The following is a 22949-nucleotide window of genomic DNA, read 5'->3' on the forward strand; positions in this document are numbered from 1 at the left end:
GTGTGTCTCCAAAATACAAATGTATTATGTATTTTGTGTTTCATAAATGTATTTCATAAATGCACACCGTTTTTTATTTATTTGAGAGACATCCCAGTCGGTTGGCTGTAAACTATGTCAAATTGGGAAACTGGCATCCCTGTGTCATCTGTAACTTTATGAATGGGTATGCAGGGTTCCTTTGTTAAATCAGGAACTGTCCATGGTGCTGCTAAGGATATTGGCGCATTAGCCTTGTCTATGTATATAGTCTTATACCCGTATTACTCAGTAGGATATGCCAGGATCTTTTATTGAATTAAAGACCTATAAAGGCCACTGTTCTATAATTACTTTGGTTAGTTCGTAAGCCTTCAACATTGAGGTAAAGTCAATGACATAATGGACAGGACAGACAGGGTCCTGAAAAATAGAAATCCATTCCTGTGCGTAACTCAAACTTTACACACCAGCTCTTTGGATTCGGTGCATGGGCCAAGCATGTAAACGAATTTAGAAATGAACCATAGCATGATACAAATGATGTTCTAATGACTAGCATGTTGGCTGGATGAAATATAAACACACCATACGTTATATCCTATAGGCTCTTGACAGAGATTTTCTTCAGAACCTTTCTTGTGGGCGCGTGCCGCGGAGGAACACTTTACGGGTTGCGCTCAGCCTGGTGACTTGAAGTAGGCAGAGGGGTCATGGCTAGATTGATTACAGTTTATCTCACATTTACGTCAAAAGTTAAGTTTTCTGCATTTTAGCTAACCCTAACCATTTTCTTAACTAATTCTCATAACCTGCTACGTTAATTATCCCAACTTGTAGCAAAAGTTAATTCTTGTCAATTCTGACATAAACTGTATACCATCTAGTCATATCTACATAACTAGACAGAGTGGGAAGTTTCAACTGTTGGACCTGCCATAATAACCTTACCGTCGCGGGCACGCGCCCATGCAAGCAACCCAGTAATAGCCTACAAAGCAGGCACCATTGTGGAATAAGACTTTACCGTTAACTTTTTTAAATGTTTGAGTCCCCTCGAAAATCGATAAATGAAGGGGACGCATTGTCAAAGAGCCAAGAGAAGTTGAGTGAGAAGCCACCGCGGTCTCCCGTGAGTACAGGAAACCGTGGGAAGAAGAACAAGAGAACGCAACAACCAAAACAACCCGATAAACGCTCGTTCTCAGCTGCACAGCTTTGCGCGGAGGAGTCGAGTGAGCAAGAACAAGAACAGCCAGAGAAACAGTACACCGATTACGACACAGACGAACCGATAGTGAGAGGGATATTTCACATAGGGAAGAAGAGTCACGACGTCCTTCTGTCATCGACGAGGGTGACATGGAGATTTATTCAGCCAGAGACCCCTACAGGTGAGCTCACCTTTTCACCATTATCCATGACAATTGCAGACGGGGTCTGTTTCTTCTACCAGTGCCGCATGTCGACCAACATAGCCTACATCAGACAGGGAGGGGAATCATAAAACATAATATTTTCACATGAAGACATAGCTTAACGTTTCTTGGCTTTAGTGAAACAGAATCCCCCCCCCCACGAATTGGTGAATTTCGGACATTTCCTACATGGCTTGTAAGAAGTGACACAAAGGTATTTGAGAAAAGAGGGTTGTACGTGTTTAATTTACCTGTAGGTTAGATTCCAGATAAGATTGACTCCTTGATATGGTAGATGAACCAAGAAAAGGTGCAACATCAATGACAGCCTATCAATTGCAAGCCATGAAGTAAACATACTTGGCTCTATGGATGCAGACATTAAATATTGACAACAACAAAAAACGTTATAAAATGTATTTTTGTTATAAAACAAATAATATTTAGCAAATTTTGCATAGGCCTATACTATAGCCTACATATAGCCTATTATTCGCACAGTATGTGATGTAGGCTTATAGGCCTATTGACTGTTACTAAACCTATTATAACAGTTAGCCTTTTAAACCTATCAATATTCAAAACGTTATTGTTTGATATTTTACTTATTTGGGTTTCAAACTATGTTACACAGCAGTCTCAATCAGTTTCAGTCCCCTTTGTCAATGGTGACATAAATGGGAGTAACACTCAATGGCCAGCCCATGCTGTAGGGTAAATTTCAATTTTGGGGTGAAATGATGTAGGTCTAGGTTACCAAATATTATTCTGGAAGCAGAAAGATCTTACTTGGTCTTGTATTATATTGCTGTAAATAAATTATATTATGTGCTGCCTCTTGAAGAGCTTAGCCAGCCAATAGCCTAATAAGAATTCTTTATTTATTGTTGGCCGCTCGGGCCAAAGTATACAGAAGATAAAATCACTAAACTAGTTAGGAAAAATGTAGAAAGTGCCTGTTGCCAGAAAGTTATGTGTAACAGATGTGTCGGTAATAGACTCCGTCTCTGACCAGCCGGCTGGCTGACTATTGTGTCCACCTAAAGCAGGGCATCTGGCGCTCATGTGGACAGTTAGGTTGCGTCCCAAATGACACCCTATTCCCCTCATAGTGCACTACTTTTGACCAGAGCCATATACACTGTAAGGAATAGGGTGTCATTTGGGGAGCAGACCTAGAACATGTCCAAGTAAATGATACTCACACATCGCCATCTGCATCTCCACACTGAAGGATGGATACATGGGACAACGTGTGATCATCATGGGCTGGTATAGGAGGCCCTACTTGCCTTATCAGTTTCAATGGAGAGGGGGGTGGGGTTGTAGCCATTTTTCTTATGCACAGACTTCAAACATAGAATCAAATGTGTCCAAATGGTTGATCAGATGAAACAGTTTCATCAAAACAAAATGAAAAAAATGAAACATATGGAGAGTTTGAACTAGATATCCATCCCTTTCATGTTTTTTTTGGGCTGTTGTTGTTTTGTACAGTATATATCTCTCAAAAGCATCAATTGCTTAGTGCAAAACAGATTGGGTTTCATTTAGCTTAATAATCTTTACAGGCAATACTTTTTGGTTATGTGTGATCCAAGCTAATGTTATTAAGCCAGCACTCTCATTACCCAGAAAGCATCAGTCTAATAACCCCCTATGGCCACTACCAAATGCTCCAACAAAACTGCCAAAAAAACCACAGGCACATGTCTGATTCGCTGGAGGTTGTCTATTTGACTGGGTTTGAGATTCTGTTCTGCCCAGGGATAGCAGATCAGATCTGTACAGTGGTCTCAATTTCAATGATCATTTGAAATATGACTCACAGTAGCCTATATATTTGACATGCTGAAGTTATGCCAATGTTCAAAGAAATGCAATGTTATGTTGTTTTGATAGACAGAAATTAATATTAAGTTATAACAGGTATTCTTTAGGTACTGAACATATTCAAGTAGCTATAGTATACTAAATAATTGTACTTATTTATCTGATGTTCTCATATCATTGAGAGGCAATACTTTTAATATCACAGTTTCAAACACTAAATGCATCAACTCACCACAGATAATATTCATAGTGAATTAAAAATTTAATGTAAACCTACTGAAGCGTTGTGTTTGCCCAGAGGCTCCTACAATAGCTTGACCTTGAGACCCCTGGCTTTGCTTTCGTTGGCCTTGTTTACTATGATTGGACCTTGGCCTGAGGTGACTGTATTTAGTACGTGTATGTGATTCCTGCTGGGATTGAACCCACAACTTTGGCAGTACTAGGTGTCTTGACCTAGGCAAGGAGAACAGTAGAGGTTTACTAAATCTGTCTCCTGGCCACAACATTTAAACTAGATAGCATGTTAAACACTTTTATTTGTCAAATGTCTCTTATTGGATCGATGTCTAAGAAAACAACAAGATTTAGATTGACACACAGTGAATGTTTACAAAATGCAATTTAACTTCATAAAATGTTATGCTCCCTTTTATTTCACTCTGTCCTAGATATCCTTCCATGAGGTTCAGTCCCTGTGAGAGGGATATGACTTCTCTGGCCAGTTCACTTGTGGGTTGTTAGATGTAGGGTGTTGAAGTGTTAATTTGATGTTCAAAAATATCCTGTTTTCCCAAGACTCTGAGACTGTGAGGCAGATCTTAGCTCGTCAGGTCCTCTGTCACTGCTACTTCTCAGTTTTCGGGAATTAATTGCACCACAGAGGTTCTTGGGTCTACAGTGCATTCGGAATGTATTCATAACCCTTGATTTTTCCACATTTAGTTACGCTACAGCCTTATTCTAAAATAGATTAAATTGCATTTTCCACCTCATCAATCTACAAACAATACCCCATAATGACACAGCAAAAACAACTTTTTAGAAATTTTGCAAATCTATTACAAATTAAAAACGGAAATATAAAATTTACCTACGTTTTCAGAGAATCTTTTTTCTCATGTTCTGAGAGACTTTTGGTGCCCTTTGGCAAACTCCAAGTGGGCTGTCATGTGCCTTTTACTGAGGAGTGGCTTCTGTCTGGACACTCTACCATAAATGCCTGATTGGTGGAGTGCTGCAGAGATGGTTGTCCTTCTGGAAGGTTCTCCCATCTCTACAGAAGAACTCTGGAGCTCTGTTTGTAGTTAACATCGGGTTCTTGGTCACCTACCTGACCAAGGCCCTTCTCCTCCGATTGCTCAGTTTGGCCAGGGGACCAGCTCTGGGAAGAGTCTTAGTGGTTCCAAACTTCTTCCATTTAAAATGATGGAGGCCACGGTGTTCTTGGGGACCTTCAATTCTGCAGAAATGTTTTGGTACCTTTCCCCAGATCTGTGCCTCAACACAATCCTGTCTCGCAGCTCTACGAACAATTCCTTCGACCTCATGGCTTGGTTTTTGCTCTGACATGCACTGTCAACTGCGGGAATTTATATAGACAGGTGTGTGCCTTTCCAAATCATGTCCAATCAAATTAATTTACCACAGGTGGACTCCAATCAAATTGTAGTAACATCTCAAGGATGATCGATGGAAACAGGATGCACCTGATCTAAATTTCAGGTGTCATAGAAAATGGGTCTGAGGCTCTGAATACTTATGTAAATATTCTATTTGTTTTTTACAAATTAGCTAAAGGCTCTGGGTATCACTTTTATGGTAGTTCACTCTTGTGACCAGTTTACTCAAAACATTGATATCAGCTAATTGACAGCATACATCTCAAGAAAAGGGGATGAGGCTTGACGGCTAATGTAACATGAGCATTTGTAGGCTACATACCGGTTGATATATGAGCGTGTGTAGGCTACACAGGAAGTTTTCAAACTCCTTGACTTTTTCCACATTTTGATATGTTACAGCCTGAATTTAAAATGGATTAAATTGAGATTGTGTCACTGGCCTACACACAATACCCCGTAATGCAAAAGGGTAATTATTATACATTTTTTAATTAATAAAAGATTTGAGTCAGTAAGTATTTGAGTCAGTAAGTATCCAAACCCTTTGGTAAAGCAAACCTAAATAAGTTCAGGAGTAAAAATTTGCTTAACTGTAACGATGTACGCTGAGAGTCGGGAAGCAAGTTCAGGGAGTGAATACTTTTAATAAATAAATTAACAAAACAAGAAACACAAACAGCGCACCGACATGAAACAGCAACAATGACGACTGGGGAAGAAACCAAAGGGAGTGACATATAAAGGGCAGGTAATCAAGGACGTGATGGAATGCAGGTGAGTGTCATTATGCGCGTAACGCTGGTGACAGGTGTGCACCCTAACGATCAGCCTGGTGACCTAGAGGCCGGAGAGGGAGCACACGTGACATTAACAAGTCACATAATAAGTTGCATGACCTCACTTTGTTTACAATAATAGAGTTTAACATGATTTTTTAATGAATACCTCATCTCTGTACCCCACACATACAATTACCTCTAATGTCCCTCAGTTGAGCAGTGAATTTCAAACACAGATTCAACCACAAAGACCAGGGAGGGTTTCCAATGCCTCGCAACTGTCACGCCCTGACCCTAGAGAGCCTTTTTATTCTCTATTTTGGTTAGGTCGGGGTGTGACTATGGTGGATAATCTAGGTTGTTTTTTTTTCTATGTTGGCCTGGTATGGTTCCCAATCAGAGGCAGCTGTTTATCATTGTCTCTATTGGGGATCATATTTAGGCAGCCATTTCCCCACTGTGTTTTGTGGGATCTTGTTTTTGTATTGTTGCCTGTGAGCACTCCAGAACGTCTCATTTCGTTTGCTCTTTATTGTTTTTGTGCATTTCACCAATAAATATGTGGAACCCATATCACGCTGCGCCTTGGTCTGAGTATGCTTACGATGATCAGGACAGAAGATCCCACCACAACAGGACCAAACAGCGTGCCTGGGAGGAGAGGGTATCTTGGTCTTGGGAGGAGATAAAGGAGGAGAAGACATCCTGGACTTGGGAGGAAATCAGGACACAAAAGTCTTCCTTGGAAGCAGACTGAAGGAGAGAAGGGCGGACAGCGACGATTCCGGGGTTTGCGGCCACATAGAAAGCCCAAAAACAGCCTAATTATGCTTGGGGGGGTGGCACACGGTTTGGTCGGCGGAGCTGGGGAGTGAACCAGAGCCTGTGTGGGAGTCGATAGAGGAAGGTAATGAGAGATACCGGGAGATGTTTTGGCAAGGAGTATGCTGCAGCGCAGGCGTGCTGAAGAGCACCTTCTCAGCCCAGCACCATCTGTGCCAGCTCCACGCACTAGGCCACCAGTGCGCCTCCCCAGTCTGGTATGTCCTGTGCCTGCTCCCCGCACTCGCCGTGCGAAGCGTGTTATCTGTCCGGTACCATGTGTGCCGGCTCCATGCACTAGGTCTCCAGTGCGCCTCCACAGCCCAGTACGTCCTGTGCCAGCTCCTCGCACTCGCCCTGAAGTGCGTGTCACCTGTGCCGGCTCCACGCACCAGGCTTCCGGCGACGGTCCCCAGTCCAGAGCTTCTGGCGACGGTCCACGGTCCAGAGCTTCCGGAAATGGTCCCCAGTCCAGAGCTTCCGGTGACGGTCCCCAGTCCAGAGCTTCCGGTGACGGTCCCCAGTCCAGAGCTTCCGGTGACGGTCCCCAGTCCAGAGCTTCCAGTGACGGTTCACAGTCCGGAGCCTCCTGCGACGGTCCACAGTCCAGAACCTCCTACGACGGTCCACAGTCCGGAATCTCCTACGACGGTCCACAGTCCCGAACCTCCTACGACAGTCCCCAGTCCAGAGCTTCCGGTAGCGGTCCCCAGTCCAGAGCTTCCGGTGACGGTCCCCAGTCCAGAGCTTCCAGTGACGGTTCACAGTCCGGAGCCTCCTGCGACGGTCCACAGTCCAGAACCTCCTACGACGGTCCACAGTCCGGAATCTCCTACGACGGTCCACAGTCCCGAACCTCCTACGACAGTCCCCAGTCCAGAGCTTCCGGTAGCGGTCCCCAGTCCAGAGCTTCCGGTGACGGTCCCCAGTCCAGAGCTTCCAGTGATGGTTCACAGTCCGAAGCCTCCTGCGACGGTCCACAGTCCGGAACCTCCTACGACGGTCCACAGTCCAGAACCTCATACGACGGTCCACAGTCCGGAACCTCCTACGACGGTCCACGGTCCGGAACCTCCTACTACGGTCCACGGTCCGGAACCTCCTACGACGGTCCACAGTCCGGAACCTCCTGCGATGGTCCACGGTCCGGAACCTCCTGCGACAGTCCACGGTCCAGAACCTCCTGCTCCATGGCAGGAGCCTTCTTCTGCTTTCCATCAGACACTGGGAGACAAATTCACCTTTCAGCAGGACAATAACCTAAAACACGAGGCCAAATATACATTGGAGTTGCTTACCAAGATAACATTGAATGTTCTTGAGTGGCCTGGTTACAGTTTTGACTTAAATCTGCATTTAGATCTATGGCAAGACTTGAACATGTCTGTCTTCAACCATCAACAACCAACTTGACAGAGCTTAGAGAATTTAAAAAAGAATAATGTACAAATATTGTACAATCCAGGTTTGCAAAGCTCTTAGAGACTAACCCAGAATGACTCACAGCTATAAACCCTGCCAAGGTGATTCTAACATGTATGGACTCAGGGGTGTGAATACATTTAAATGAGATATTTATGTATTTCATTTTCAATAAATGTGCAAAAAAAATCAATTTAATACGTTTGGAATTTCAGGCTGTAACACAACAAAATGTGGAATAAGTCAAGGGGTATGAATACATTCTGAAAGCACTGCACATGTTCCCAGACCAAGGTCTTCAACCAGCTCTTATTTTTCATCTTGAGTTCAGGATTGACAGGGACATCTAACCCCATGCTGAGGCCCTATAGTCTGCTAATGCCTCTGACTGCTGATGTGTATATCTTCTCCATATGTTGTGGGTGATGCCTGTATAGGGACCAGATCAATACAACACATCTGTTGACACACAGGGTCATATATGTAACATGAAGTCTCTCCTCTCTAGAGTGGGACTACAGGTCTACATTATATGTATATCCACTGTCTCCAGAGATCTTATCAGATAGATAGATTAACCTGTGGGGGCTCTCTCTGCTTTAATGGATTTACATTCTCATCTAGTGCACATATTGGGACACCTAACAAATAGCAGCCATTCAATTTGTGTTATAATTCAGGATATAAATATTAGTTTGAAGAAAAGTTGTTGGTCACCATGCACTAAATATGAACACAAAATATATATGTTTTATAATATCAAAGTCTGTGATATTGATGGAATTCTATCGGAGCCAAAATAATATAATGTCGTGTCCCATACTTGGGCCTATATGGTTCCTGAAATATGTAGATTAAAATAATAATAATAATAATAAAAACTATGACAAGCACTCTGGTCCTTTAGAACAGTTCTGAGATATACTGTATCTTATATACATGTACAGTGCATTCGGAAAGTATTCAGACCCCTAGACCCCTAGTATTCAGGCCCTTCCCCCCAATTGCTCAGTTTGGCCGGTGGCTGTCAATTAAATTCTGGGCCACATCCTGACTGATGGCAGTCCATTCTTGCATAATCAATGCTTGGAGTTTGTCATAATTTGTGTAAGGTCTGGGGAGTTTCCTGGAGTTTCCTGGCCATGGACCCAAAATATCGATGTTTTGTTCCCCGAGCCACTTACTTATCACTTTTGCCTTATGGCAAGGTGCTCCATCATGCTGGAAAAGGTATTGCTCGTCACCAAACTGTTCCTGGAAGGTTGGGAGAAGTTGCTCTCGGAGGATGTGTTGGTACCATTCTTTATTCATGGCTGTGTTCTAAGGCAAAATTGTGAGTGAGCCCACTCCCTTGGCTGAGAAGCAACCCCACACATGAATGGTCTCGGGATGCTTTACTGTTGGCATGACACAGGACTGATGGTATCGCTCACCTTGTCTTCTCCGGACAAGCTTTTATCCGGATGCCCCAAACAATCGGAAAGGGGATTCATCAGAGAAAATGACTTTACCCCAGTCCTCAGCAGTCCAATCCCTGTACCTCTTGCAGAATATCAGTCTGTCCCTGATGTTTTTCCTGGAGAGAAGTGGCTTCTTTGCTGCCCTTCTTGACACCAGGCCATCCCTCCAAAAGTCTTCGCCTCACTGTGCGTGCAGATGCACTCACACATGCCTGCTGCCATTCTTGAGCAAGCTCTGTATGGTGGTGCCCGATCCCGCAGTTTAATCAACTTTAGGAGACGCTTGCTGGACTTTCTTGGGCGCCCTGAAGCTTTCTTCACAACAATTGAACCGCTCTCCTTGAAGTTCTTGATGAGCCAATAAATGGTTGATTTAGGTGCAATCTTACTGGCAGCCACATCCTTGCCTGTGAAGCTCTTTTTGTGCAAAGCAATGATGACGGCACGTGTTTCCTTGCAGGTAACCGTGGTTGACAGAGGAAGATTCCAAGCACCACCCTCCTTTTGAAGCTTCCAGTCCGTTATTCGAACTCAATCAGCATGACAGAGTGATCTCCAGCCTTGTCCTCATCAACACTCACACCTGTGTTAACGAGAGAATCACTGACATGATGTCAGCTGGTCCTTTTGTGGCAGGGCTGAAATGCAGTGTAATTTTTGGGGGTGGATTCAGTTCATTTGCATGGCAAAGAGGGACTTTGTAATTAATTGCAATTCATATGATCACGTCATAGCAGACATAGGTGGCATAGCAGCATCATATAATCTACTATAATTAATTTATGGTAAAAGAAAATACATCCATTTAATCTGACATCCCGAAATGACAATGTTTTCAACATTGGCTGTAATACAAAAATTGAAGGAATATTCTCAGATATGCCTTTTTGTTCAAATTTGTATTGTGCATTCATAGAATCTCTCTGTTGGGTTCTTCTTCATTCAATGTGTTAATGTTTGATCTCAAGTGTGTCTTAGTTCACACTGCAACGTGTTGTTATTCACTACAGATTTAACTGCTATTTGTCTCATTTCAGCTGTTGTTGTTGATTTTTGTTGTTGTTGGGACATACAGTAGAGTGCTCTCAGTCCCAGATAACTCGAGCTAACATTGTCATGTTGTCAACTGTCCAAGCATAGCCAGTCTGTGCCAGGTCAGTGTAGTGCTCCTCTTTGCCCCCATGTTGTGTGGGCCATGTGGTTCACAGTGTGGCACCTAGGATCATATTTTCCACCTGTGCCTTCAGAGGCCTGCCTGCCGAGACACACACACACACACACACACACACACACACACACACACACACACACACACACACACACACACACACACACACACACACACACACACACACACACACACACACACACACACACACACACACAGTAAAACCCAATATTTACATTTTTATATTGCTGTTGTCAAGCCCCCAGGAAGCAAACAGAGCAGACGACAGGGTCTGTTTGTTCCCTTTGTGCAATTAGACTATGACACTGTCTGTCTGTCTCTGTCTGTCCCAAATGGAACCCTATGCCCTATATAGTATACTACTTTTGACCCGTGTCCAATTGATCAGGCCATTGGACTGGTCAAAAGTAGTGCACCATATATGGCATAGGGTTCCATTTGGGACAGACACAATTTCTATCTGTCCCTCTTGTAATACGGAGGGGTCACACACATTCTGAACCCTCGCTGTGGTTACTGTACTCACTGTACCGTTCAGCTAATTAACTTTGACTGCCATAAATTGTAGAGCAAATATGGGCAGAAATTAGTCCTTTCAATCTGTCATGTGCACTTCCCACAATTATGGCGTATTGTGTTGAATCGGTTAATGAAACTACCCACAATAGTATTTCTGGTAATTGCAGTCCATCACTCTAAGCATTTCTATCACCACAGACACATGCCTTACAGTGAACAGCACAGGTTGTAACTAGGGCTGTTAAATGCTATTTAAAAAATAATTGAGTGAAACGCAGTATTTGCTGTGATTCATCGCGATTCATCACAAATTCTGAATTTGCTCAAAATTGCTGTAAATTAAGACTTTTTCATACAAAAAATTACAAGAATATTCATGTTGATTTTGTCTAATGTAACTTAGCAAAATTAGGCAAATTGAAAAAGCACATTTTCTTTAACCTCATGTCGACTTGTTTTAACATTGCATTGTTATTTTTAGCTGTATAAATAATGTATTTGGTATGTTTTCAGTGTATTTTGAATGATTTTATACAATGTGATTAATCACAAGAAAAAAAAGGCCAGGTCAGTGTAGTGCTCCTCTTTGCCCCCATGTTGTGTGGGCCATGTGGTTCACCGCAGGAGCCTCTGTCTGACTCTGATGCCAAGGAGCCAGAACCCGGCTGATACCCCAATACACACTGGAAGGGGGAGAGGTTAGTGGAGTAGTGGCGGAGTGAGTTCTGGGCCATCTCTGCCCAGGGCACGAACGCTGCCCACTCCCCTGGCCGGTCCTGGCAATAGGACCTCAGAAACCTACCCACATCCTGGTTAACTCTCTCCACCTGCCCGTTACTCTCGGGGTGAAAACCTGAGGTAAGGCTGGCAGAGGAAGGAGACGGCAGGACTTAGAGAAACGATCCACAACAACCAGGATAGTGGTGTTTCCTTGTGATGGGGGAAGATCAGTCAGGAAATCAATCGACAGGTGCGACCATGGCCGTTGTGGAACGGGTAAGGGGTGTAGCTTACCTCTGGGCAGGTGCTTAGGAGCCTTACACTGGGGGCACATTGAGCAGGAGGAAACATAAACCCTCACATCCTTAGCCAAAGTGGGCTACCAGTACTTCCCAGTCAGACAACGCACCGTCTGACCAATGCCTGGATGACCAGAGGAGGGTGACGTGTGGGCCCAATAGATCAGCCGGTCACGGACAGCAGACGGAACATACAGACGCCCAACAGGACACTGGAATGGAGTGGGCTCTGCACGCAATGCCTGCATCCAGCTCCCACACTACCGGCGTCACCAGGCAGGGGGCCGGGAGTTTGGGGGTGGGATCCATGGGCCGCTCCTCTGTGTCATACAGCCGGGACAGTGCGTCTGCCTTCACGTTCTGGGAACCTGGTCTGTAAGAAAGGGTGAGCACAAAATGGGTGAAAAACATGGCCCACCTTGCCTGGAGAGGGTTCAGTCTCCTCGCCGCCCGGATGTACTCCAGATTGCGGTGGGCAGTCCAGATAAGAAAAGGGTGTTTAGCCCCCTCAAGCCAATGTCTCGACGCCTTCAGAGCCTTGAAGACAGCCAACAGCTCCCGGTACCCCACGTCATAGTTTTGCTCCACCGGGCTGAGCTTCCTCGAGAAGAAGGCACAGGGGCGGAGCTTCGGTAGCATGCCCGAGCACTGAGAGAGCACGGCTCCTATCCCAGCCTCGAACGCGTCCACCACCACTAAGAATGCCAAAGAGGGATCTGGATTGGCCAGCACGGGAGCCGAGGTAAACAGAGCCCCCCATTGCCATGTAATAGTGGGGTTATGACAAGCTAACCAGGGCAGACCTAGCACCACTGGAAATGCAGGAGAGTCAATGAGAAAGAGACTGATTTTCTCCGTGTGACCCCCCTGCGTCACCATGCCCAGAGGAGCGGTGGTCTCCCTAATCAACCCTGACCCTAATGGTTGTCTATCTAAGGTGTGAACTGGGAAGGGCATTCCTACGGTCTAATGATCTGTTTATAAAATTCCTCGCCGCTCCTGAATCGGTGAGCACCTTTGCTGGGAATGCGGGGAAAATTCAGGAAACGTAACGAACACGTAACGAAACGTAACGAAATTTGTGCAACAGAGTGCTCTGGGTGAGAAGGGTGCCTTCTCACCTGAGGTGACGCCAGAGTGCCCTGCCTGCTGCCTCGACTCCCAGAGGAATCAACCCGGCACTGACCAGCAGTGTGACCTCTGCGGCCACAGATGGTGCACGAGACGGAACCTCTTCCGTTCTCGCTGAGCGCAGCACCTCCCAGCTCCATGGGCATCGGAGTGGTGGTGCTGGGGGATGGAACCGACAGACCCCGATCTGGACGTCCGCGGGTAGCCAGCACGTTATCCAGCCGAATGGACAGGTCCACCAGCTGGTCGAAAGTAAGGGTGGTGTCCCTGCAGGCCAACTCTCGACGGACGTTCTCGCGCAAACTGCAGCGATAATGGTCAATCAGGGCACTGTCGTTCCATCCCGCTCTGGCGGCCAGGGTCCGAAAGTCCAAAACGAACTCCTGTGCACTCCTCGTCCCCTGCCGCAGGTGGAATAGACGTTCTCGAAATCTCCTTCTCCCCATACGGCGTTAGCCCACTCCAGAGCTCTCCCGAGAGGCACGAAACGAGGACGGACACCCTCTCCCTTCTCGAGGGAGCCGGGTAAACGGTGCTCAGGTTTACGTCCAGCTGTAACAGGAAACCCTGGGACCGTGCCGCCGTCCCATCATACTCCCTGGGAAGGTCGAGACGCATCGCTTGCTCCTGGACGCGCTCCTCCCTTCTCATACCAGGGTCACCTGCTCCTGCTGACTCCATGTAGTGGGTATGGTATTCTGTAAGTGGTGCGTATCTGGTGGCAGGGAAGTCAGACGCAGGAGAGCAGAACTTGATAATAGTAAATAGTAGTAAAACTATATAGTAAAACCAACGGCATAACAAATACAAAGTATGGGCAAAAATAACTCGACGTGCACCAGTCAAAAAAAATGTGCACAAGCACTTACAATACCACACAAAGACATGAGGGGAACAGAGGGTTAAATACACAACACATAATGAGGGAAATGAGAACCAGTTGTATGGGAAAACGAGACAAAAGAAATGGAAAATAAAAAATTGCTTGGCGATGGCTAGAACACCGAACACCGCTCGAACAAGGAGAGGCATCGACTTCGAAAGAAGTCGTGACATAACTGATTAACTCTGAAAGCCCTCGTTGTAACATAATAACTAGTTGTTAATAGTAGTAAGTAATCCTTTTTTTGCAATATCTGCCAAAAAAGGGAGGGAACAATGCACCAGTCTGTTTCACTTCAAAGACTTTAAGAAGATAGATAAAATTTGAAAAAATGTATAATTTCAAAAATACTCCACATCCTCTGCAGAATATACAAATACATGAACACTTCATTAAGTTGCAATTCAAAGCCATGACACATCTCTATATATCATTATATTGCCTATGCACAGTGTGACAATACATCCCATCCAAACCAGCAATGTCCAAATCCAAAACATTACACTAATTAGTTTCACAGATTCAAACCTCTGCCAAACCCCTAAATAACCGAAAATAAGTTCCAAACAACTCAGCCAACTTTATGAATGGACCTGTGCCTGAAAGAAGTCACGGGCAGCCAACCACTGTGTATGGAGTTTTTATATGTCGAGTTGCAGCACCTGAAAGAGTTGGCTTGTGCATAAACTGCGAAAACAATTAGCGTCAAGCAGATAAGTCCCCCTATAATCCTGTTTATGGTCGGAATCACCAGATGTGCCTAGATTGATCCAGACAGGACAGGGCGCCAGCACCAGTTTACTGTAATCCCCCCTTCCCCCTCTCCTTCCCTTGTACATCACTGTATTACTGGAGGGAAGGAAACGGGTGAGGGGGACTCTCCCCCTTTCTAAAGCCTCAAACTATCCCCCCTCTCTACCCCCTTTTCTGAGTGCCTTTTCCCTTGTATCCTAATATATCACTGTTGTAAATAATGCCCTGTTTGTCATTGGTCCCTGTCTGCAGCCAGCTCATTTTGTCAATCGGGGGAGATTATCTTTATTTCCTCTAAATATATTGGATATTTTTGTAGCAGCCAACATTAGAGTGGGATAGAGGACGCACTCAAAGTATTTGAACAATTTCAAATCGTATTTGGACCCAGGTCTGGAAGAAGCCTGATCACCAGGAACAGATGGTGTCAACCGGGGTGTCCCGCTAAGCTCAGTAATGTGAGAGGATAGATGGTAGTTAATGTTCTGAAACACTGTCTGAGGAACAGGCTGGGGATCTTCCTAATGAAGAAAGGGTTTCACATGAGGAGAGACACTCATTTAGAGAAGAGAAGGAGTCACAGTCAGGACAGTTGGCCATCTTGGACAAAGAACCCAGATCTGTTTAATTGGAGTTGTGTCTGATGTTGATTGTCTTCAGCAGGAGGGCCAGGGAGAATGAGACACTAAACAATCCTGTGATGTCACACTCTGTCAACACATTACCCATTAAGAGTTAAAGATCGAATTCAGCTGGTTTTTTATCTCAAGATCGAATCATTTCTGCGTAACAATTAAGTACCTGACCTTACTGTACTGTAATTGTTTTCAATTAAAATGGTCAAAAATAAACAAAACTAGCTTCTTTGCGAAGGGAAATTCTTCAAGCAACAATTTTGCTGGCATTGTCTAGGGGAAAATTGAAAATTAGCTGTTATTGGCAGATAGGTTTGAAACTCTATTTCTTATTGGTCTATTAACTAATTTACCAAATGGTGATGTCACCATGGAAGGCCAAAACTCAATCCTACCGAAACAGGCTGAAATTTCAGGCAGTCTTTTCAAACAGCTTTTACACTAAAAGGGCATTATCATAAATTTCACAATGTCACATTGTTATTCCAATCTCATAGTGTGGAAATAAAGAATATATAAAACCAGGAAAATCACGTAATTGACTGCACTGTGCCTTTAACACTTTTAAAGCTAGTATCTCTCAGAACTAAAGTTATTTCTTTGTTTAAGTATAGGCCTAAGCCTTTATGTCGGCATTGTGGTAAAGGGTTCCTGCACTTCCGGAGCATGTCTTTGCTTCCTGTGTATCTCTAGGTCAGTCGGAGACTCTGAGGCGTACAGAGTATGTGCAGCTGAAGGATATGTTTGAAGTGAAGGTGAAGAGAGATGCTATGAGCCAGCAGACAGGGGGCATTCTCTTGGGCATCACTCTGTTCCAGTTTAAGAAGAATGGACCCAAGCTGAAGGCCCATGCCATTCACTTCAACAACATGAATGTGGAACACTGTGAGATCTAGTTTAAAAAAATGAAGGAGATACTCAGTGGTAAGTGTGCTTCACAAAAAATACTTGAAACATATAGGACTGGTTTCTCTGACAAAGATTAAGCCGAGTTCTAGACTCAGTGGCAAATCTGCTTTTAAGACTGAATCTAGGTCTGGTAAACTGGCTCATATAGTATTTGGTCTGACTGAGTAAAAAAGATGGAAAACATCAAATAATGTAGTGCATTTTTATGTGGACTCAACCTATGGCCCCAAACGTAATTGTACTACCCTAAGTGGGCTGTGCTTTTGACAAATATTTGAACACCAAACATACCAGGGCATATGTGTTGTACAGCAGTTTGCAGTGATGTTGTTGCCAACAACCCACAAAGATTTTGAGACATGCTCAAATAGTTGGTCACTGATAATAAAGCAATACATTATCGATCACTGTCGTCACTAGGATATCACAATCTTTTTACAGGTTGTCACACAAAGACATTCTCCAATATCTTCCTATTGTGATTTTTTATGACTTTTTTAAGCAGCACCCCTGTGTGGTTATTGGCTCTGTGAGTGTCTCTAGGAAGAGACCTGGCATGATGGGGACACCTGTCTCTGAGGGCCCTGCTGGGTTGGACCATTTAGGCAGCCTATCCTCCTCCCCTCTCCACCCACTGTCTCCCCCTGTCAGTCCCGTAGAAGGAAAGATAATTACTAACTACAGGGTGGCCACCATCAACCTGTTCTTCAGGCCCTAGTGGCCAACACCTCCACATCGTTCTCCCACCCTCCTCCTCTCCAGCGTAGTCTAGGGCAATGACATGGCCATCACACAAAAAGAGTGCCCATATCCAACACCTTTCAATTAATCTACTATATGCTGCCTCATCAGACATAATATCCTTGACAATCTAAAATATCCACCCCAGAAATGTTGCCTAATATACAGTACAGTGTGTGCATAAAATGTATGTTGGAGTTTCTGTAAATGAGAAACCTGGTTTGGGGATAGCTCTACCAGGTGCAGCTTAGACAAGCACTCGAAAGCTAGACAGCCTAAGTTAGAAGTTAGTGACACTGTCTGTCTGTACATAATGTTGTGTTAACACAATTCAGCGTAATCCCTGTAACGTTCGTTATAGCAGCAGCCAGCTAATACTACGTGATTAGTTCTGCATTAGTCATCTGAGATTAAAGGGGATTGTTGTTATGTTAGCTCAATCTAGCCGGCATTACACCATCTCTCCTTTCACAGGCCTGTCCGCTCTGTTATAGCCCTGTACTATTCTGTTCCTCAGGCAAACCAAGGATTTGTCCAAAGTGTCATCCTATTCCTTATATAGTGCACTACTTTTGACCAGAGCCCTATGGACCTGGTCAAAAGTAATGCACTGCCTAGGGAATAGTGTGCCATTTAATACTCAGTACAACTTTGGCAAAGCCGACTTTTAAAGTTGTACCTCCCTCAGCCTTAGGAGGATCCAAAGCCTTGGCTGTGTTCCAAATGGCCCCCTATTCTCTATATATAGTGAACTCATTTTGACAAAGGCCCAAATGCGTCTGGTCAAAAGTAGTGCACAATGTAGGGAATATGGTGTCATTTGGGACATTGGCCTTGGGTTTTTGTGTGAGAGGGCTGTGAGTACTTTGTACTTTAACACGAATTTATTAACATAATTAAAACAACATGCCTTCAGGCGGCCTACAGGACACTGAATAGCCTTATTTACGAAGAAAAAAACATACAAAAACAATCATTAATTGATTCGATATTGTCTTCTTCTTCTCTTTTATGTTGCAGAATGGATCATCTTATGAAACGAAGCCTGGGCCCATATTCAAAAAGCATTTTAGAAGAGGAGTGCTGAACTACAAGCGGTGACGTCTTTTATCATCGTACAGAATATTTTTCACCAAATGTAACACAGCGGCAGTGCATTTGCACTACTAAATTGAACCAACAAGAGTTATTGGTTGTTATAAAACCTGCATCTCATTACACTCAGGTGCTGGGCAAATATGGTTCGACACAGATTCATATACTAAATAAATATACGGCTCTGGCTTGTTCGGACAAAGATCCACTGAGGCTCTAAATATTGACCCTATTAAAAGGTGGTATTAGGAGCATAATGCAGAGCCCTTAGCCTTCACCTGGCACAACAAGCCCCAAGTAAGTACAAAAGTAAATTAAGGGCATAACAGACCTTGTCCTTATCAACAATAGACATATAATGTTATATACGATTAAATAATAACCATCAACTACATGAATCATGCATATATTCATATAGGCTCTATACAAAGAGTTAAAACATAAACGGTAAAAAAATCCTCTCCATTCTGTTGTTAAACAACTTAGCTAACGGGTTTATGTAGTTCTCACACTATGACTTATCAATAGACATATGAATTCAGTTTAGAGGACAATGGTCAATGGATCAACTCTAAGTTGAACTCTGAGCTTTCCCCCCTCTCTCTTTTTCTCCTCTCTGTTTCGCTCTCTCCTCCACTCTCTCTTTTCCTCCCCCTGAGGGCCTTTAGCTGCGACAACAATAAAGTTCAACTTGATGCAGGAGTGTGACCATCCACTTTGACAAGAGCACCAAGGCCATATTATCTGTCCAGAGAGGGGAGACGGCCTGGTGTGGGCTATGAGGGGCCTGGTTGGTCTGATTGACCTGCCCAACACAGGACCCACTAATCTGTGAAAGAAAGGGGGCTTTGAAAATGCCATGGAGGTGATTGTAGGATTGTAGCTCTACACAGCGTCGCTCCGCTCGCACAAGGCAAGGGTATCAGAAAGACACGGACATCCTGCCTTGAGCCTTGTACAGGTGCTGCCATTGTTAGCGCTGGCCTCTACACATGCTGGTCTGTCTGTGACCAGGCTGGTGACATTACCAGACGACTGATGGCTGGTTTAATCTGGTGGCTGACACCCTCAGCTGGACCACGCCACCTCATGTGTCAGACCACATCACATGGCTTGTCACTGCGATGGCCCAGCAATGACCACAGCACTGGCCAAGGCAATGCCTCCATTTGGTTTCCAGCATTCAGAATCCATCTCTAGGAAAGGAGAGTGAGGGGTTGATAAAAAAGGCAAGGAGGGAGACGGGGTTATGCAGCAGCACCTTTTGTGTTTAACTGTCAGCTGGGACACTCCCTTCATTGTGCAACGTTATTAGAGGCTCCCTGGGAAACGAGGGCGCAGGGATACACCGTTCCCACTGTAACAGGTGAGAGCTCCTGTAATCCAGCATACCACAGTTTAAATTCCCCCTGTGGGAGAAATTATTCAGCAGCACCACTGACTTAACAACAGCCTTATAATAAAACAAAAGACATCCCCCTGTGGAAAACAGAGAGAGCAAGAGAGAGAGAGAGAAAGAGAGAGAGAGAGAGAGAGAGAGAGAGAGAGGAGGAGAAGGAGCGAGAGGAGGAGCTAGCACACCGTCCTTTATGTTCCATTGTGTGAGGCTATCAAGGTATAATTTTAACAGGCAGTCATGCGCGGCGCGGACCAAGGTGACATGTGGCCCAAAGTAATGCATTTCTCTCCCAGGCAGGCAAGTCAGTTAGCTAATGTGGGAAGCTAATGTAGTAAAAGATAGCAGCATGCATCTGTTCTTCAGGACACACACACACACATAGAACCTGGCTAAGGCAGTCTGGAGGAACTCTAATGAAGGAGCTGAGAGACAGAGACTTCACATCTCAGAGCACACAGGAGCCTAATATCCACCGCTTAATGTGACACTGAAACTTTATAATCACCTTCTATCAGAAAGGCTAAAAAACAAAACATCTGGGGATATATTTATAAAGCATCTCGGAGTAGGAGTCTCTGAGTAGGAGTCTCAGAGTAGGAGCCTCAGAGTAGGAGCCTCAGAGTAGGAGTCTCAGAGTAGGAGTCTCAGAGTAGGAGTCTCAGAGTAGGAGTCTGAGTAGGAGTCTCTGAGTAGCTCTGCCTGACCTTAGAACCTTATTTATCATATGCAAAAATGTTATTACAATCAGTTGCATAAAGTTCATGATTTAAATTGCTTTACAGCACATGACCTATTTGTCAGTGTGTGTCCAGCAACCTCCCCTCTCCTGATGTGGTCATATCCTCTGTAGGATATTAGTACTCTTCCTGGTTGGATGAGTGTCTTAGCCTGGTCCCTGTCTGCTAGCGGACTAGATGAGTGTAGAATGTTAGCCTGGTCCCTGTCTCCTAGCTGACTAGATGAGTGTAGAATGTTAGCCTGGTCCCTGTCTCCTAGCTTACTAGATGAGTGTAGAATGTTAGCCTGGTCCCTGTCTCCTAGCTGACTAGATGAGTGTAGAATGTTAGCCTGGTCCCTGTCTCCTAGCTGACTAGATGAGTGTAGAATGTTAGCCTGGTCCCTGTCTCCTAGCTGACTAGATGAGTGTAGAATGTTAGCCTGGTCCCTGTCTCCTAGCTGACTAGATGAGTGTAGAATATTAGCCTGGTCCCTGTCTCCTAGCTGACTAGATGAGTGTAGAATGTTAGCCTGGTCCCTGTCTCCTAGCTGACTAGATGAGTGTAGAATGTTAGCCTGGTCCCTGTCTCCTAGCTGACTAGATGAGTGTAGAATGTTAGCCTGGTCCCTGTCTCCTAGCGGACTAGATGAGTGTAGAATGTTAGCCTGGTCCCTGTCTCCTAGCTGACTAGATGAGTGTAGAATGTTAGCCTGGTCCCTGTCTCCTAGCTGACTAGATGAGTGTAGAATGTTAGCCTGGTCCCTGTCTCCTAGCTGACTAGATGAGTGTAGAATGTTAGCCTGGTCCCTGTCTCCTAGCTGACTAGATGAGTGTAGAATGTTAGCCTGGTCCCTGTCTCCTAGCTGACTAGATGAGTGTAGAATATTAGCCTGGTCCCTGTCTCCTAGCTGACTAGATGAGTGTAGAATGTTAGCCTGGTCCCTGTCTCCTAGCTGACTAGATGAGTGTAGAATGTTAGCCTGGTCCCTGTCTCCTAGCGGACTAGATGAGTGTAGAATGTTAGCCTGGTCCCTGTCTCCTAGCTGACTAGATGAGTGTAGAATGTTAGCCTGGTCCCTGTCTCCTAGCTGACTAGATGAGTGTAGAATGTTAGCCTGGTCCCTGTCTCCTAGCTGACTAGATGAGTGTAGAATGTTAGCCTGGTTCCTGTCTCCTAGCTGACTAGATGAGTGTAGAATGTTAGCCTGGTCCCTATCTCCTAGCTGACTAGATGAGTGTAGAATGTTAGCCTGGTCCCTGTCTCCTAGCTGACTAGATGAGTGTAGAATGTTAGCCTGGTCCCTGTCTCCTAGCTGACTAGATGAGTGTAGAATGTTAGCCTGGTCCCTGTCTCCTAGCTGACTAGATGAGTGTAGAATGTTAGCCTGGTTCCTGTCTCCTAGCTGACTAGATGAGTGTAGAATGTTAGCCTGGTCCCTATCTCCTAGCTGACTAGATGAGTGTAGAATGTTAGCCTGGTCCCTGTCTCCTAGCTGACTAGATGAGTGTAGAATGTTAGCCTGGTCCCTGTCTCCTAGCTGACTAGATGAGTGTAGAATGTTAGCCTGGTCCCTGTCTCCTAGCTGACTAGATGAGTGTAGAATGTTAGCCTGGTCCCTGTCTCCTAGCTGACTAGATGAGTGTAGAATGTTAGCCTGGTCCCTGTCTCCTAGCTGACTAGATGAGTGTAGAATGTTAGCCTGGTCCCTGTCTCCTAGCTGACTAGATGAGTGTAGAATGTTAGCCTGGTCCCTGTCTCCTAGCTGACTAGATGAGTGTAGAATGTTAGCCTGGTCCCTGTCTCCTAGCTGACTAGATGAGTGTAGAATGTTAGCCTGGTCCCTGTCTCCTAGCTGACTAGATGAGTGTAGAATGTTAGCCTGGTCCCTGTCTCCTAGCTGACTAGATGAATGTAGAATGTTAGCCTGGTTCCTGTCTCCTAGCTGACTAGATGAGTGTAGAATGTTAGCCTGGTCCCTATCTCCTAGCTGACTAGATGAGTGTAGAATGTTAGCCTGGTCCCTGTCTCCTAGCTGACTAGATGAGTGTAGAATGTTAGCCTGGTCCCTGTCTCCTAGCTGACTAGATGAGTGTAGAATGTTAGCCTGGTCCCTGTCTCCTAGCTGACTAGATGAGTGTAGAATGTTAGCCTGGTCCCTGTCTCCTAGCTGACTAGATGAGTGTAGAATGTTAGCCTGGTCCCTGTCTCCTAGCTGACTAGATGAGTGTAGAATGTTAGCCTGGTCCCTGTCTCCTAGCTGACTAGATGAGTGTAGAATGTTAGCCTGGTCCCTGTCTCCTAGCTGACTAGATGAGTGTAGAATGTTAGCCTGGTCCCTGTCTCCTAGCTGACTAGATGAGTGTAGAATGTTAGCCTGGTCCCTGTCTCCTAGCTGACTAGATGAGTGTAGAATGTTAGCCTGGTCCCTGTCTCCTAGCTGACTAGATGAGTGTAGAATGTTAGCCTGGTCCCTGTCTCCTAGCTGACTAGATGAGTGTAGAATGTTAGCCTGGTCCCTGTCTCCTAGCTGACTAGATGAGTGTAGAATGTTAGCCTGGTCCCAGTCTGCTAGCTGACAGTGTAGGATGGGGCGTGTAGGATAGGGTGGCAGGTAGGCTA

At 44.9% G+C, this 22949-nt stretch overlaps 1 pseudogene; it reads left to right on the top strand.

The window, feature by feature from the left end:
* The first annotated feature begins 1021 nt into the window (after window positions 1–1021).
* The window catches only part of LOC135519531 (ceramide kinase-like protein), an 85335-nt pseudogene continuing 63407 nt past the window's right edge, over window positions 1022–22949 (top strand).

Source organism: Oncorhynchus masou, chromosome 29, assembly GCF_036934945.1.
Source record: "Oncorhynchus masou masou isolate Uvic2021 chromosome 29, UVic_Omas_1.1, whole genome shotgun sequence".
Lineage (NCBI taxonomy): Eukaryota > Metazoa > Chordata > Actinopteri > Salmoniformes > Salmonidae > Oncorhynchus > Oncorhynchus masou.